Genomic DNA, 13,833 nt, shown 5'->3' on the forward strand with positions numbered 1-13,833 from the left:
CATGAATGGTGGTTGACAATTAAACAACTCACTGGAGGAGGAGGCTTCACAAATATACCCATTCTCAATGATAAAAACAAAAAACTGCGGATGCTGGAAATCCAAAACAAAAACAGAATTACCTGGAAAAACTCAGCAGAACTTCTAGTTCTGTCGAAGGGCCATGAGGACTCGAAACGTCAACTCTTTTCTTCTCCGCCGATGCTGCCAGACCTGCTGAGTTTTTCCAGGTAATTCTGTTTTTGTTTTGTTACCCATTCTCAATTATGGGAAAGCCGAGCACATCAGTGCAAAAGACAGGGCTGAAGCATTTACAACCATCTTCAGCCAGAAGTGCCGAGTGGATAATCCATCTCAACCTCATCCTGAGGTCCCCAGCATCACAGCTGCCAGTCTTCAGCCAATTCAATTCACTCCATGTGATATAAAGAAATGCCGGAGGGTATCATTAACAGAGCTATTAAGTGGCACTTACACAGCAATAATCTGCTCATGGATGCTTAGTTTTCGTTCTACCAGAGCCACTCAGCAATGCCAATCTTGCAACATGCAACGTGCCCAGAGGAAGGCCAGAGGTGGCGCAGCTGCCTAAGTTCCCCTAAGCATCAACAGTAACAATATAAACTGCCAGTTCTATGGACGTCCATGTTAACTCCACAAAGGACTCTTCAGTCATGAGAGAACCCACAAAAGATGATGAAATCATTTACAAATTGGACATACTCAAACAACAAGGTGCCTACCACAAGCTTTGAAATACTATTGTGGAAAATAATGCTTGTGTTTACTTACCAGTCCAACACACTGAACGTAAACAACGTTTAAATGAAAATCTTGGTTCCCACGTAGCATATTTAAGTAGTGAAGAAAGCATTACATCCTGGTTGCCAACCAATGCTAAAAGGAGATCCTTTCTTTCTTGAAAAACTAACTTCACTTACAAAAGGAAAACTATGGTAATTGGTGCTTTTAAGGATCTATTTGTAGAAAAGGGGATTGGTAGGTTTTCAATCTTCATTCTTTGCAGGTTTTATTGAAAGCTGATTTTCTTAAGTTTGCAAGCAAACATAAAATGTATACAATCCACCATGACTTGTTACAGGCTGATGACATCAGCATGTTGTCTTACATGAACATTGCTGTCTTTCCTTTTTACAAAGAATCTTGTAAATTGAAAAATTAAACTTAGCATGAATGATGGTGGCTTTGTTGAAAATTGTGAACAGTAGCAGACCAAAGCACAACGGGTATTCAATCACTGTCGCCAAAAAGGAAAGTAAAATTAAAAACCTGTAAATAAGAAAATTTGGTGATACAGTTAGCAGATGATCCTTTAACCCCCGAAAACCATGGGTATAAAATTCAACTTGGGGGTGGGAGGGCAATGCAAAACAGGCCTGCCAAAGGAAACAAAAATTGGGCATGATGGCTCCATTTGTCCATTGAACAATAGGCTCCATTTCTACAATACGCTACCTATATTCCCACACCATCTGCTTCCCCCTTGTACTTCAGCCTAGATCAGAATAATGGGATGAAAAGCTTCTCTTTAGCAGGTGAAAGTGGCAAATATGTAAAGTGGGTTTGGACGTTCAACCACAGTAACCACAGGCTCACAATACAAAACTACCTGTACTTGAATACCAATTACGTTATACAGAGATCGCTCATGTAGGAAATGAAAACAAGTTCATACTGATATTCTTATAAAGGCACATTAATAATGCCGGTAAAGTCACTTGTGTAGTGTGGAAAATCGTCCAAGAAATACTGCACTACATATGTTTTAGTTTTTATTGCTGATCTTGTTGAAGTGATTGCAAACAGGCAAAATAAAAACAAATATAGCAATAGCAGTTACAAAGGCATTCTATAACACTAGGTTTCATTCAAAAGCTATCCATGGATTTTCATTACATTACACAGCGAATTTGTCTAATGATATAAAGGCCTGAATTTCTGCAGAGATGGAAGGGCTTTGTGTGTTAACCAAAATAGCACCGGAGCCTCGAATCTAGAATTCCCAAACCCATATCTGGTACCCATCATTTTTGCCAGGGGTGGGGTGGGGGAGGTAGAGAGGGTGTGAATGGTGATTTCATCCTTAACTAACAACGCCATGCCACCACCTTTTCCTTTTTGCCTGTCTGTCCTAAATACTGAGTACCCTTGGATATTCGGCTTCCAGCATTGGTCACCCTGCAGCCATATCTCTGTAATTGCAATCATATTGTATCCATTTACATCTATTTGTGCTGTTAATTCACCTACCTTATTGCGAATGCTCCATGCATTCAGATACAGTGCTTTTAGACTTGTCTCTTTAACATTTTTACAGATCTTTTTTTGTACTATGGCCCTATTTGCTGCTAGCCCTTGTTTCTTCTGCCTTCCACTTCTGCTTTCTACTTTTCTATATTTTTATTCCTATCTTTGTTTCCCTCTCTCGTGTGTCCCTGCTGCAGGGGTACAACCTGTACAGCTTGTAAAGTCCCATCTTCCCCAGAATCAGTCTTGCCAAAATGTTCAATAGGAAGAGTGTTTAATACTACTGGCAGGGAAATCTTGGTAGTGTCATGTCTCAGTATATTCTGAACTTCAAACTAATTTTTATATTTTAAACTGACTATAAACAGCTGCAAATGAGGGCCGCCTGAGGATCACCTGACTTCTCTTGTGGATTATAATACTGCCCTGTCTCAAGAAGGTACACAAGGAACCTTCCGGACTAATTTTCCGTTTCCTGTAAGGACTCCATCCCATTCTCTCAGTTCCTTCACCTCCGTCGCATCTGTTCTCATGATGCCACTTTCAAAAACAGTTACTCTGACATGTCTTCCTTCTTCCTTAACCAAGGTTTTCCACCCACGGTGGTTGACAGGGCCCTCAACCATGTCCGGCCCATCTCCCGCGCATCCACCCTCACACCTTCCTCTCCCTCCCAGAACCATGATAGGGCCCACCTTGTCCTCACTTATCACCCCACCAGCCTCCACATTCAAAGGATCATCCTCTGCCATTTCCACCAACTCCAGCATGATGCCACCACCAAACACATCTTCCCTTCACCACCCCTGGCAGCATTCCGCAGGGATCGTTCCCTCCGGGACACCCTGGTCCACTCCTCCATCACCCCCTACACCTTAATCCCCTCCCATGGCACCTTCCCATGCAACCGCAGAAGGTGCAACACCTGTTCCTTTACTTCTCCTCTCCTCACTGTCCAAGGGCCCAAACACTCCTTTCAAGTGAAGCAGCATTTCACTTGCACTTCCCTCAATTGAGTCTACTGCATTCGTATCTCCCAATGCGGTTTCCTCTACATTGGAGAGACCAAACGCAGACTTGGGTGACCGCTTTGCAGAACACCTTCGGTCTGTCCGCAAGCATGACCCAGACCTCCATGTCGCTTGCCATTTCAACACTCCACCCTGCTCTCATGCCCACATGTCCATCCTTGGCCTGCTGCATTGTTTTAGTGAAGCTCAATGCAAACTGGAGGAACAGCACCTCATCTTCCGACTAGGCACCTTACAGCCTTCCAGACTGAATATTGAGTTCAACAATTTTAGATCACGAACCCTCTCCTCCCCTTTCCGATCCCACCCCCCCTTTTTTTCCCAATAATTTATATAGATTTTTCTTTTCCCACCTATTTCCATTATTTTTAAATGTATTTCCATCCATTATTTTATCTCTACATTTTAGCCTATTTCGATCCCTTCCCTTCACCCCACCCCCACTTGGGCTGTCTGTACCTTGCTTGTCCTGCTTTCTACCCTTAATTAGCACATTCCTTAGATAATATCACCACCTTCAACACCTTTTTGTCGTTTTGTCTATGACATCTTTTGGCTATCTCCACCTATCACTGGCCCTCTATCCAGTTCTACCAGCACCCCCCCACCCCACCCTAAACCAGCTTATATTTCACCTCTTTTCTATTTTTACTTAGTTCTGTTGAAGAGTAACACGGACTCGAAACGTTAACTGTGTTCCTCTCCGCAAATGCTGCCAGACCTGCTGAGTTTTTCCAGGTATTTTTATTTTTGTTCTTCTGGACTAAAGTTGACTCAATGCCTTTCCTGAAACTAATTCAAAAGGGTATGCCTAATTGAATGGATCTTTCAAATACAAAGACACCAGCTGTCTCAAGCACACAAGGTGTGAAATCCACACACAGGATGTATAATCGACCTAACCGCCCACCTTTTTTTGAAAGATGACTTTGAACTTGTACAAGTTCCATGGTGAGGAAGTCATTTTGCTGTCTGCTTTTAAAATAACAGTGAGGAGCTGTTCTGTAGACAGTGTTCCATCAGAAATCCATCGAACCAGCTGCAGGTCATATAAGCAGCCAAGGTAACAAATGGTAAAACCATGAAAATGGGAGAAGGGTTTCCCCCAAACATCTTCCAACTTCAAATTCACCTGGGAACCAACCTCTTGAAAACTTGAGTAGCTCACTTAAAATCCTCTGCTTTACAAGAGCTTCACTTCAACTAAAGCATCAACTCATTGAAGAAAATGTAGGCCTACCACAAAAGAGACTGAGACAATAAGTAACCAATCTTTGCATAAAACAAAAACAGAATTACCTGGAAAAACTCAGCAGGTCTGGCAGCATCGGCGGAGAAGAAAAGAGTTGACGTTTCGAGTCCTCATGACCCTTCGACAGAACTTTCTTAACCATACAAACAATCTTTGTATATGTTAGTGTATGTGAGCTGAGTGAGTGAAACGTTGTGTTTTAAATTCTGGGGCAAGTGTGTGATAATAGATGACCTCCTTTGTTTTTAAACTCAACAAAGACTTGCTGCTGGAAATAGTTTGAATTAGGGTGACCACTCTGTGGGTGAGAGAACACACACCTTTTGCACGCGGACATGTTGATCACGGGCAGTAAAGAGGAACACGTAAAATCTGTCTGTGACAGTAGTTTGATCAGAACAATCACCAAAGTTACTGAGTTATAGATAAAAGCCCAGTTGGTACTCCTCCATTCTTGTTTACATCCTTGCATAAAGTTAAGATAATCGGACTCATCAACTGGCTGGAGATTACTATAATCTATCACCAAGCACTTACATATGTATCTCTTGAACCACTACTGGAACCAAGTTGAACTTCTTCCAAGTCTCTCTTAAGTTGGGTGAAAGACTCTTCTGATCGCCATATCTAGATAGCAAAATACGAAGTTTATTACATGTTTTAAAGATTGAAAATAACTTAGATGAAGAGCCATTATACGTAAAGGTCAAACCTGGGTCACTACTGGTGTTTATTGGTAATTATTCTGTTTTACTAATCAACACTATATTGAAAGTTGGGCATTGACAAAATCAGTTATTACTGTGTTTGGATTCTATCACCAACATGACTGCATACTCACTTTTCAGCAAATAAGAGCCAGAGATCTAAGCCCATTGATTCCTCTAAAAACAGGGGCCTCAATTTTAACCCTCCTCAAAAGTTTCACCTAAGTCAATCTGCTCAACCTTGTGGGGTTGGCCTCAAAGTGACTAAGAAGACCTGCAAGAAAATGTATTCTTCTGGATTAATGGAAGAAAACGGTTTTGGTATTTTATGGATTATTGCATTTCAAACAGTCAAACCCTTCATCCAATCTTTATATCAGTGATGTTCCAACAACACAGAGACACTAGCTACAATATAAAGAGAGCTCCCAAATGTGAAAAAAGGTGATGGATTCATTTACAAACAGAAGATTGAACCAAATTTTTTTTGACAACCTAATGCTCAACTCATTGTGCTTTTCTGAACTGAAGACTTCCTCAGTTTACTACTCTTACGAAGTGCTTCCCCAGTGGGTTTGGCAAAGCTGGTGGAAGATTGCTGTTGTTCATATACAAGCCCTTAATATGACCATGGTCTGAGATGCTGTATCCAAACAAGACAAGGTAGCCGCGTTCAGCGGGTTGTAGGAATGGCAAGGGAGCAAAACATTCTGACATCCTGAGAAAGGTCAACATATACCATTGCAACGCTCATGGTACTGGGGCTCATCAATTCCAATAATCTGTGGTTTACAAAGTGCAGAAGTTGAGTGACTCTTTGAAAACTCCTATATACTTATTCCACCAAAGTGTCCAAGGCGGACATCTGCCTCCCCAAGGCAAAGCAGAGCTTTGACCCCAGACTGTCTCCCTGTCATTGAAACCTCCACCAAAGCTGCTAAGGATACAATCATGTAATCTTCCTTTGTGTGGGTCAAATTGCAACATTCCTGTCCAGTCCAAAGATGGCCCAGAGCTGCACAAGTTGGTTCTGCAAAGACATTTGCAGTTGCTCCCAGTAAAAGTCAGCAGACTTCCACCAGTGAGAGGACATCGATTTAAGGTGATTAGCAGAAGATCCAACGGCAACATGAAGAAAAACTTTTTTAAACAGTGAGTGGTTAGGGCATGGAATGTACTGCCTGAGAGTGTGGTGAAGGCAGATTCAGTCATGGCTTTCAAAAGGAAATTGGATAAGCATCTGAAGAGAAAAGATTTGTGGGGCTATGGGAAAAGGGCAGAAGAGTGGGACCAGCTGAGTAGTTCTGTCTGAGAGTCAGCATGGACATGAAAGGCCAAAGTACCTCCTTCTGTGCTGTAACCATTCTATGGTTCTACGAGTTACAGGGGTAGCACTACTTAGGAGCACCAGAACAGGCAAAGGCACCCACAAGACATATGTGGGATACAGAAAGCTGGATAGTTCAGTTTTGCATGCACCGTTGGAAATGTTGGGTAAAAGTGTTACAAAGGATTTTTGTTGGTGGCTTCTATTTCATAATTTTGACCAAAATTACACAGTGATGATCCATGGTGTATTGACTGAAAAATGGGGAATAGTGAAGTGACCTTGATAATCGGGTGACATTATGGGAACCGGAGTTTCAGTATCTGCTCACGAACAGCCCTCCAGAGCAAAGAGGTCCTAAATAGCTCCTCCCTTTCTCCCCATCCTTCTCCCAAGATGACCTCCTAATGACTGTGGCAAGGGCTATGCCTCATGATAGTGAGGTTATGGAAGACACAGCAGACCACCAGGAACTTTGATACACACTCAGGCAGTACATTCTATATCCTAACCACTCACTGTGTAAAAAAGGTTTTTGTCATATTGCCATTGGCTCTTTTGCCAATCATCTTAAATTGATGTTCTCTGGATGGCGGAAGTCTGCCAACTTTTCCTGAGAGAGACTATAGATGAGCTTGCAGAATGACCTTGAGCAGCGCTGGTGAGCACTGGAGGGCACACCCAGAGTAGTCCAAGCAGTGGGACCATTGTTTCAGCACACCAATAGTTTACTCCATGACACTCCTTGCGGCTGCATGGCTCTCGTTATGAGCTCGATGTCCTTGCATAGTCGCGTGGTGATTAGAAGGGGTAGAAAAGGTATCCCTTGTCCCAAGCAGCCAGCCTCTGGTTCACCATGTTGGGCCAAATATGGCAGATATTGCTGACTGCTGCAGGATGAAGATGTTGTGGCTGCTGCTAGGAAAGTAGGTACTGACTGAGGCTGTGGTTTCACAAAAACTGGATACTGACAGAGTGGAGCACTTTGCAGTTACAGAACATCTCGTCATTCAAATGTGGGACACGCACAGCGATCTATATGCAGTTCATTTCTCCCTACACCATTTGGAATCCTGCCAGCCTGACAAACCCACATGCTCTCTGCTCCTGCTTCTGGTCAGTGAGAAGATAATGATCTCTACTCTCCTGGCCTCTTTAACCTCCTTGATGCAGCAATGGATGGTGATCATGAGATATTACTGCTGTCACTGGTTCCTGACTGAAAAGAATAGCATAGATATTGAGGGTGATGATGACGTTGACAGCAACTGCCAGTGCAATCATTGCCCTCACTGCTGTCTGAGCTCTATTTTCACGGCATGCCAGAGCCCAAAAGCCTTCCTAAGCAAAGAGGACTTTTTCTTGATTGGGCAGAAAATTCCTGTCAGGATGCAGCACCAGTCCCTTGAAAATCCAGCAGGTCCGTAAACTGCTTCAGGAACACAACACAGTACTTCCACAAGCTCTGTATCAGTAACAGTAAGTCAACGGGGCTTCATCTGTAAGTTGCATGTGGTTGGCCGCTTAAATAATGCCGGTGGACAGGAGAGGATGCCTTGTGGAGCTGAAAGCATGTTGAGCAGAGTGAGTAGGAGAGGGCATCAACTGGACTGGCATGGCCCAACTTGGGGGAATTCATGCATCACATGTGACATCACAATCTGCCCACTCTGCATGCTTCTGATGCACAGATGGCATGCCCCCGTTAGATCGCTGTCAGTCAACACTCCACACAGGCTGTGCTAGAGGTGACTGGAAGCATTTTGGCTGCTATTATTTCATTTCAGGGCTTCCATAGCGCTGGCACCAGTGGCTCTACAAAGCCCAATTTCACAACCCTTGTTTATAGCAACAAAATTTAAAGGAATTACATGATAGACAATATCAACCACCAAGTCAGCAGTTTCAATATCAGTTATGCTTTTAAAATGAAAGATCTAATGTGCCTTTCTGTGTTTTTACTAGGTCAAATATTTGTTTTGCTTTGCTACAATACAAATGAAACGTGAGGAAAAGTTACAAAATCTGAAGCATCTAATCTCATAAAGAGACACACATGAAGAGAATAATGATAAACTGTTCTTAAAGATAAGCATTGTGTGATCCACTGGATAAACAAAGGAAAAATTCTGGAGAAGCAAAGCTTATGGCCTTAAATCAAAAGCACAATGAAGCAAATTGGAACATTTTTCAAAAATCTGGAAGAAAGGTTTAAAAAATCCTAATGAACTAATATTTTATTGTAATCGTGTAATTAAAGCATTATTTAACAATTAATAGATCATAAATTCTATTTTAAGCTTCTAAGGTCAAAACAAATTTTCTACTTGCTCTCAACAGAAAACATACCTCTTGTTTCAAGGCTTTGACCTTGCTCTCCAGGTGATGTATATCCTGCAGCTGATTCAAATTCTCTGAGTCTTTTATGGCCATCTCATTGTGTAGTTCAGTTATCGTCTCCTGTAATTCTTGAATTTTCTGTTCCTTATCAACGACCTATAATAATCAGAAACAAATCATTGTAAGCAAAATAAAAGACATTCCCTACACTAACACTTCCACCAAATATTACAGGTATCTGGCTGCAAAGGAGCAGATGCAATTATGGAAGATTATGTTAACTGTATCCTTTTATTTCTTTACAACATCAAATACATATTGTCTTATTAGAATTAAAATATAACATTTTAAATCATTTAATCCCATTAACTACATTCCTACTTCAACTCTTTCCTTCAACTAAAAAAGCACCCCGGTTTTGACCAGGGATTGTCCCTTGGTTTCTGTCAATCATTTTTTTCCATTCATGGACATTACTGGCAAGGCCAGCATTTATTAACCATCCTTAATTGCCGTTCAGAAAGTGGTGGTAAACTGCCTTCTTAAACCATTGCAGTCCATGTAGTGTAGATACGCCCACAGCGCTGTTAACTAGGGAGTTCCAGGATTTTCACCCACTGTCAATAAAAGAACAACAATAGATTTCCAAGTCAGGGTGATGCATGACTTTGGGTGGATCTTGCAAGGAGTGCTATTGATCTTGTCCTTCCAGTCAGTGGAGATCACAGGTTTGGAAGGTACTGTCAAAGGAGCCTTGGTAAGTTGCTGCAGTACACCTTATAGATGATATACACTGCAGCCACGGTTAACCGCTGTGGATGGAGTAAATATTTAAGGTGGTGCATGTGTTCCATTGAAATGGGCTGCTTTGCTCTGGATGATGGCAAGCTTCCTAAGTATTGCTGGAACTGCACTCTTCCAGTCAAGTGGAGAGTATTCCATCACATTCCTGACTGTGCATATAAATGATGAAGAGGCTTTATTGTAATTATGTAATCAAAGCACTATTTGTCAATTAATAGATCATAAATTCTATTTTAAGATTGCAAAGTCAAAACACATTTCCTGCTAGCTCTGAACAAGAGACGTGTCAGGAGGTGATTCACAACCTATGACCTTCTCTTGTAGCCACAGTATTTATGTGGCTGGTCTAGTTAAGTTTTTGATCAATGATGACATCCTAGATATTGATCCTGGCAGATTCAATGCCATTAAAAATTATGGGGGGTGATTAGATTCTCTCTTGTTGGAAATAGTATTTGCATGGCACTTGAATGGCAGGAATGCAAGAAATGTTACTTGCCACTTATTGTCATAAATCTGAGTGCTGCCAGGTATTGGTACATGCAGACACGGACTGCTTCATTATCTGAGGAGGTAGGATTGTAACTGTGCACTCATCAGTAAACATCCGTAATGCTGACCGTATGCTGAAAGGACAGTCATTCATGAAGCAGCTGAATATTGTTTGGCCTAGGACACTGTCTTGAGGAACTCCTGTAGCGATGTCCTGGGACTGAAACGATTGGCCTTCAATAATCATTACCATCCTCCTTTGTGCTAGATATGACGCCAGCCAGTGGAGAGCTTCACCTTCCAGCCTGATTCCCATTGGCATCAATTTTATCTGGGACTGATTCCTTGATGCCACACTTGGCCAAATGATGCCTTGAAATCAAGGTCAATCACTCTCATGTCAGTCCTGGCATTCAACTCATTTTTTCATGTTTGGTCAAAGCTGCAATGTGGTCTGCAGCTGACTGGTCCGGACAGAATCCAAAATAAGCAGGTCATTGGCGAGTAAGTGCCACTTAATAGCAGTGTCAATGATATCTTCCATGCTGATGACTGAGAATGGACTGATGAGGAGGTAATTGACCAGAATGGGTTGGCCCTGCATTTTGTGGACAGGACATAACATCAATTTGCTTCTTTGTCAGGTAGATGCCAGTGTGGTAGCTGAACTGGAACAGCTTTGATGGAGAAAAGGCTAGTTCTGGAGCACAAGTCTCAGCACCACAGCTGGGATGTTGTCACTTCCCAATCTTTGTTGTATTCACTGCCCTGATGCTTTTCTTGATGTCATGTGGAATGAATCAAATTGCTGGCAACTGGTTTATGTGATGATGGGACCAATGACTCCTCTAAATTTTCTTTCTTATGCATGCCTGTTTAGTTCAATGTGCAATACCTCTAAATTTTTTGCCTGGCTGTGCACCCGAGGTATCTCAAAGGAGACAGCTTGTAAATGGCCTGTGCGTTAGCTTCATGACTGCTGCACAGTCACACATGCATGCGGCTTAGGGGGATCATTAATGGGGCCCAAAGGAAAAGGCCCTGAGGCTCACTTGGCATTTCTGGGTGATGATCCTTCAATCGCTTCAGCAATGCCTTTTGCATTCATATGCCGACTTCTGCCATCATTAAGGATGGGGATGCTCATGGAGACTCCTCTTCCCATTAGCTATTTAATTTCTCACCACCATTCATGACTATGACAGGACCTCAGGGCTTTGATTTGATCAGTCGGTTGTGAGATTGTTCAGTTCTGTCTATAGCATGATGCTTTCACTGTTTCACATGTACTCCTGTGTAGTAACTTCACCCAGTGAGCATATCATTTTCAGGGATGCCTGGTGCTCCTCCTCCTCTACACTCTTCATTGAATCAGTCTTCAAGGTAGTAGTAAAGCGAGGGATTTGCTGGGCCACAAGGTTGCAGGTTAAGCTGGAATACAATTTTGTTGACGATCCATAGAACTTCATGGATACCCAGTTTTGAGTTGCTAAATCTGAATCTATTCCATTTAGCAAGGTTGTAGTGCCACACAACACAATAGAGAATGTCCTCAATGTGAAGGCAGCACTTCATCTCCACAAGAACAGTGCAGTGGTAACTACTATCAATGCTGTCATTGATAGATATATCTGTGACAAGTATATTGGTAAGGACAAAGTCAGGTAGGATTTTCCCTCATGTTGGCACTCTCACCACCTCCCACAGACCAGTTCGCCAGCTATGTCCTGTAAGACTCAGCCAGCTGGATCAGTAGTGGTGCTACCGAGGCAGTCTTACTGATGGACATTGATGTTCTCCACGAAAGCATGTTCTGTGCCCTTGCTATCCTCAATACTTCTTCCAAGTGGTGTTCAACATGAAGGAGCACTCATTCATCAGTTAAGCGAAGACAGTAGTTTCCATGTCCATGGTTTACTTGATGCCATGAGGCTTTATAGGATCTGCTGGCAATGTTGAGGATTCCAAGGGTTGCCTTCCCGGCTGTATACTTCTGTGCCACTGCTACATTCCCATGGATGGTGATGAAGGAGTCTGGGATGTTGGCAGAAAGGTATGTGAGTATGACTATGTCAGGTTATTGCTTGACTAGTCCATGGGACAGCTATCCTGATTTTGGCGCAAGTTCCCAGATAGTGAGGAGGAATTTACAGAGTTGACAAAGCAAGGTGTCTGGTACCTAGGTGAATGCCAAGTGGTCCATTTGATTTTAGTTTAATTATAGTTTTGGATATCCTTTTAATTTAAAAAAAAATCTATTTACAGAATGTTGGCATCGCTGGCTAGGCCAGCATTTATTGCCCATCCCTAAATGCCCTTGAGAAGGTGGTGGTGAGCAGCTTTTTGGAACCGCTGCAGTCCACGTGGTGAAGGTACACCCACAGTGCTTTTAGGGAGGGTGCCAATCAAACAGTCTACTTTGTCCCGAATGGTGTCAAGCTTCTTGAGTGTTGTTGGAGCTGCACTCATCCAGACAAATGGAGAGTATTCCATCACACTCCTGACTTCCGCCTTGTAGATGGTGGACAGACTTTGAGGAGTCAGGAGGTGAATTACTCGCCGCAGGATTCCTAGTTTCTGACTTGCTCATGTAGCCACAGTGTTTATATGGCTGAGTAACTTACAGTTAAGATTCACATATAGGCCAGACTGGCAAAGGACGGCAGATTTCAGATGGGTTTTGAGGGCAAACCATTAGCTTTATGGTCATCATTACTGATAGTAGGTGTTTAATTCCAGATTTATTTAAAAACCTAGATTAAATTCTCCAGGAGTGGGATTTGAACTCATGTCTCCAGATTACTAGTCTAGTAAGATAATTACTATGCTACCGTACCATCTTTATATTGGTTAACAGGTACAAAGAGTATTAAATTAGTTTTCTTGTGGATTCTGTACTACAACCATGAGATGATACATTCATTGGTCTGACTAAGGAATGGAAAATTGACTCAGAAGATAACCAAGTTTAAATGTCAGTTCAGACTTAAAGGAGTGCTGTGATGGGAATCTAATGGTCTACTTGTGGAACTACCATTCATACGATTCTTGTCTACAGCAGCTGTAAAATCCTTGTGACTTATGAGCACTCATTTATATTAATGAGATCATGGTACAAATTTCCAGCCATATAAATAAATGTCAATATTAACCACATGAATGGTAGCATAATATTACATGGTTTTTTAAACTAGTGGATCTCCAATCCCATGCTTATGGGTTGTCTAAAGTTGTAGAAGTTGTAGACCAAGGTTTCCCCCTTGTGTGCTCACCAGCCTTTGATTTTATTCACTACCCTGCCCCCAACCACCATCCTATTATTTTAATATCAATGGCTAGTGAGTGCAGAAGTGGAAAACCCCAGCAATTATGTTTGGTTTTTAACTTTACCTGTTACTTTAGGGCTGCTGCTCAATTACATGTTGTAACAATCCAATTAGCTGTAATTTATTTTCTAAATACCTAGGGAAAATTAGATGTTGTGGCTGCAAAATTTGGCTCTGTATCACCACTGGTTTTGGCACTACGGAGGTCGAGTAAGGAAGAAAATGGTGGAGGGTTTGATTCTGATGAATTCTGGTGTGCACCAATCATCATACTGTGGAGGGTAAT

This window comes from Carcharodon carcharias, chromosome 7 (assembly GCF_017639515.1).
Source record: "Carcharodon carcharias isolate sCarCar2 chromosome 7, sCarCar2.pri, whole genome shotgun sequence".
Taxonomy (NCBI): Eukaryota; Metazoa; Chordata; class Chondrichthyes; order Lamniformes; family Lamnidae; genus Carcharodon; species Carcharodon carcharias.